The sequence below is a fragment of the Octodon degus genome, unplaced genomic scaffold (genome assembly GCF_000260255.1).
Source record: "Octodon degus isolate 3935 unplaced genomic scaffold, OctDeg1.0 scaffold00013, whole genome shotgun sequence".
In the NCBI taxonomy this organism is placed as follows: Eukaryota; Metazoa; Chordata; class Mammalia; order Rodentia; family Octodontidae; genus Octodon; species Octodon degus.
The window spans coordinates 16,051,555-16,057,171 of NW_004524589.1; positions in this window are offsets into that span (position 1 = coordinate 16,051,555).

The following is a 5,617-nucleotide window of genomic DNA, read 5'->3' on the forward strand; positions in this document are numbered from 1 at the left end:
TAAATAAAGCACAAATTTACACTAAGCATTTTTCAAGAAACTAAAATCTTTTAAAAATGTTATTTTATTATTTTAACAGACTTGGCCACTATGTAGAAATCATAAAAATAGATGCAGTGCACATCGCTTGCAGAAACCTCGGCAGTGCCTACCAAGATGTGCGTGAAGTTCTGTTCCCTTTGCCATTTTCCTGCTACCATTTTCCTTCGTCCTGCCTGCCTTCTATGTCCACTGCCTTTGTCAAGCTTTGCTATAAGCTAGAACTATGGTGGCCTCCAAGAAGCTCATGTGTCGGAAGGTGACTGCACCGCAGGGTACTGCGCGCACCGCTGGACGGCTCCACTGCTGAGCTCTTAGGTGGGGCCTGATGCGGAGGGGGTACCTGGAGGTGACCTGCAGAAACACCTTGGTGACTCTGGCTGCTCCTATCTCTCTGCTTCCTGGCTGCCCTGGGATGAGCGCCTGCTCCTGCCGCGCTTCTCTTCATCCTGTCCCTGCCTTGGAGCCAGGCATAGACCGAAACCATGAACCAGAATAAAGTTCTCCTCCTCAAGGCTGTGGGTGTGGTTAGTGTGTTCTAGAAACGGAAGTAATTTACATATTTTATATGCATTAAGATTTATCATTTTTTAGTATTTCAGCATTTAAAAAGACCTGGAACTTATTAACAGCTTAATAATCAATTCACAGATGAAATCCTAGCTGAAGATAAATTATTCAATTTACTGAACAAATAGAGTACAATTATGATCAATAAATACTATCCACAGAACCTTTTACTTGCAATGGGACTATTTCATTTTAAGTTGCATGCTGCATCATCTTTTAAAAAATCTATATTTTGTGTGATAACTGAAGAAATTTTGTCTTCATATTCTCATATATTTTGCTGTGTAAACTTATTTTGTAAACAAGAGTTAGCTCTTTTTTGCAGTGATTTTAAAATTCTATCCTAAAGTGACTTAAATTCTTTTCTAGTTTATATTATTATTGAGTATGGTATTTTAGATATCATTGTAAAAACTGGTAAACTCCATTTCAAGGTATTTCCCATAAGTATGGGGCTAAATATAATACACTGATGATGATACATATCTTAAGTATTTCATCTTTAGGCTGATATTTTTATTTACTTTCTATTTTTGCCTGTGTGTTCTTTGCTACAGATAACTTGGCATATAGGAAAAATAAAAACATAGGAAAAGATACTGTGATGGATGAGTATGATATCAAATAATCTCACCAAAATTATAATTTCAATTACCTTTTTCTAAAGGTATACTTACATATAACTATTTCCCTGGGAAATGTGACCTATCTTTGAAGTATAAAAATGATGAGAATGCTAAATTTAGTGCAATACTCAATTTACTAAGGGAGTAAGATATATTAGATATTGTTTATTTCATTATGTAGCTGACAAATTACATACAACTTCAGTAAAGAAAATACTGAGGATAGGTGTGTGAGTAACTTTTTTCACATACACTAGACATCTTTTTTTCTTTCTGATGTTTGAAGTTTGAAATTATAAAGATGTAAGAGTCAATTTCCATTTTAAGCCTCATTTTAGGAATCCACTATCTTATTCCTTCTGGGAAAATTTCTGCTTATATTTAGGCTAGCTAGGGAGTATCTTTCTACACATACCTTAAAGTGTGTTTTTCTGAAAGAAGATAGCCGCAGTAATGAGGTTACTTGAACAGTTATCTACACGATGTATAGATAAAAAGAAATATAGAAAGCTCGCAAACTTTTATCCTGGTTCAGCTTTTCTAAGTACATTACAATTCCATTTTCATATTAGATACTTTCCTTTAAATGTTGGTCACATTTTTGCACAGTACTTTAGACTGAACACAGGATCCTCATACTAAGCTACATCCTGAGCCACTTTTTAATTTGTTTCTTTATTTTTATTTTTTAATTTTTTTTAAATTTTATTTATTTGTGTGTGTGTGTGTGTGTGTGTGTGTGTGTGTGTGTGTGTGGCCAGCACAGCCCACCAGGGGGCAGGGCTGGCTGGCATGTGGGGCGGGGGATCGAACCGCGGTCCCTGTGCTTTGCCAAGCTTGTTCTAAGTAGGTACTTTAGACCACTGAGCCATCTCACCAGCCCCTGTTTCTTTATTTTTAAACTTTGAAAAAGATTCTCAATACATTTCCCATGCTGGGTCAACTTGCAACTCCCCCTGCTTTGACATCCCCAAATGATGGGATTACAGATGTGTGCCATTACAGGTGGCTGTCACACACTTTGTTGGATATGTTTTAAAAGCAGTAACAGTTGTGCATGCAGTTGGCCTTTGTTCACTTTTGAATGTATAAAGAATAATCCATAAAATCATTGAAAACTAAAGCCTTTATAGTTAACAATACAGAGTGGTAGAGTACCAAACTCTGCATTGAAAGATATGGTGGTTTCTGGCAAACATTTCACTTTTTTGCTGAAACATTTTTAGTATACATCTAATAGAACTGAATTTTCTACTTATAATTCTTTGCTATCCTCCACTCAAACTGTGAATCCTATTTAGGTCCTATAATTAATTTTTGAAGTATGCAGCTACCTACCATCTTTTTCAACAAAATTAAAGTTTTCATTCTCAGTAATGAACCCATAAAAGATGATAAGGAGCTATTTCAGATGCAGAAAACACCATAATCTATAGTAAGGGCAGTCAGCATCTGTACTGTTGTGGCACAGTGCACAACATTCACGATTTAAAGAGGAGCAATTCAACTTGGCTTCTATTTGGGGGGAATTCAGCCCACTCCAAGGAAGAAGCCACATGGTGGAAGGACTTGGCAGAAGAAAACAGTGCAGCTCTTGTGAGCTGACGCAGAGTGAGGTGAGGACCCAGGAAGAGAGATCCTTCCAAGGTCAGGGCCCCTAGCTCTGTCGTTTGCAGACAGGCCCGGCCAGCTAACAGCTCTTTTGGTGAAGGCGTCATCAGTGGACTAATCCCCTGATGAGTGATGCAGTCACCTCCAAAGCCTTCTACCCAAGACATGAGTCTTTCGGAGACTTTCTAGATCTCACCCACAACCTTACTACTGTAAGGACTTACCACTACTGATAAGACTTAATCTGTACATTTACTTGTTAACTTGATGGACTACATTTGTAATGCTGCATGAATTAACCAAAAATTTAGGGTTTTGTGTGTTCTATGAACCTTAGAAAAGGAGGCACTATAAATTTGTTGTAACGACTACACAACAAATTCATTTTTACCAAATAATATTTGATAAATATCCAATTATTCTTCAAATAAGTGACATAGATTCAGCCTTTCTACACACAATATCCTAAGTGTTGTAACAGGAATTTAGAGTAGTGACACTATAGCGAAACTTACCTGGTACATCTCATCCTCAGTATTGGATGGAGACTGAAGTGACAATTAGTAAAACAAAAGATTGTATTACAGCATCTAATCTTGCAACTAGACCTAGATGCTACTCTTTATATTACCTTTACTGAATCTTCATAGTAATCCTTCCCTAAGGAATATAAGGAAAAAGATATTTTACAAGGCTAAAAATTTCCCCATATGAGTACTTTTAGCAAGGCAAATACCTGGTGAATAATATACCTCATTTCAGATTGCAATCAAACCTTGACATCCATCATTCTTTGAGTGAAGCCTTATGCCAATCAATCTCAAAAGAAGTGCCACTCTCTTCTGTTTCGAAACACACAAGTGCGTACAATTTTTTCAGTGTATTAAAATTAACCACTAGTTTAGAAAGTGTGCTCTAAATTTTATGTCTAAAATTTCTGGTTGGGAACTGGAGGAACCTAATGGCATTTAGCTTTCTTAATGGACTGTAGTTGCTTCCAGTAACATTATGCTACCAACACTGTGCAAGATAAGATGCAGCAGACGAGGAGATTTGATAGAGTTATTATAGTACCAGTCGTTGCTGTGGCATATCTCAAGGAATGGCTTGAAAATCACCATTTTATGAAACAAGAAACTCAAGAGCAAAATGGGAGAGGACTCTTACCTGAGTTGCTGAGGGAGATTTAAAGAAGGAAAGGTGGACTTTCAGACCTTTTGGGGAAAGTGAAGGGTAGGGAATTCTTGTTTATGCTATTTATTTATTTGTTTGTTTGTTTATTTTTGTTTTTTCAGTACCAGGGATCAAACTCAGCACTTTGAGCCTGTGAGGTAGGAGCTTCTGCTGCTGAACTCTCTCCCCCGCCCTGTCTTTGCTATTTTGAGTGCTCAGGAAATCTTCAGCATTGCCAAAGAATTGATCCAATCTTTCTAAACATTAAATGGCTCTAGATTCACTTACCATTTTATGGAGCTTTCATTACTGATCCTAAGAATCATTAATCGCTAAGTATTCTGAAGTGGTAAAACTTTGCTCTATTAACTTGCCAGGAACACCTATTTTGAAAAATGGTTGGGGTTTTTTTGCATATTAACCCACATTTTATGGCAGGTAGCTTGCAATTTAAACAAAATTGCCTTTAATGTACTCTAATGTACTGAAAGAATTAGAAAGAAACGTGAAGACAAAAAGGAAATTCATTATCAGCAACATTTTTCATGAGCAAAGAAAATGCAACAGAAATATTGAAAAGTTGGAAAACCCAACAGAAGAATGTGGAGTTTTAAAAATGTGGGTAATAAAAAGCAACACAAAGCCATTTAATGTTTGTTGCAAAAACAATCATAAGAAAAATAATTGTAATATATGTCCTTGAGCAAGTGTAGGGCACCAAAACAGTAAAAGAATGACAATTTAAGTAATAATTTAAGGTGGTAATGTTTTTCTCCAGATTATATTTTTGCTGAGAGGATTTGAGAATGTCTCCACCAAAATCTTTTATTCTTCGCTGTCTCTGTAAATGATAAGACTCTCACTCAGGTCGAAAGTTGTATTTTCTCTGCTGGCCACTAAAAGCCCCTTTCACCTAGTTCTTCATTTGTTTGTGGTTTTTTTTCTGAGTTACTATCACTGCTGTGTCTCTAGTCCAAACAAATAGTAGTTAGAGCCGCCATGTTACTTACTGCTCACCAGCACCGTCTATATCAAACTCACCAGCACAGCTAGGAAGTCAATGCCAAGTTCTCGTTGACAGCACCCACGACTGGGTCAGTGCCACACCCTCCTTCCATGGTGATTTTATTGTTCAGAATGTAAAGTGTTCCCTTTCCTTTCCACATAAATGTAACCGTATTTTTCTTTGCTTTTATAAAAAGGTATTTTTTACTCTATTATTTACCATAGTATAATGAGAATGCACTAAAAGTCAATTATGTAAAAATTGCACGTGGTAAGCAAGGAAACTGCAATTTAGGGAAATATTAGTTTCAACTGATTTCTAAGACAAACACACATACACACATAACACACACACATGTGTACTCTATTATGAGTAGCTCGTGGCAAAATGCAGCCCTCTAACACTTAGGAACCGTGACACACACACACACACACACATGGGGATGCACCCTTACACAAAGAAATATTTCTACAGCGGAGGTACATGGCAGATGAAGATGCCAGGCCCCATGAACATATTATAGCATTTTACATACAATTTTAAAAGTATATTATGTGAATCCATTTGGTTAACTTTCAAAACTTGGGAGAAT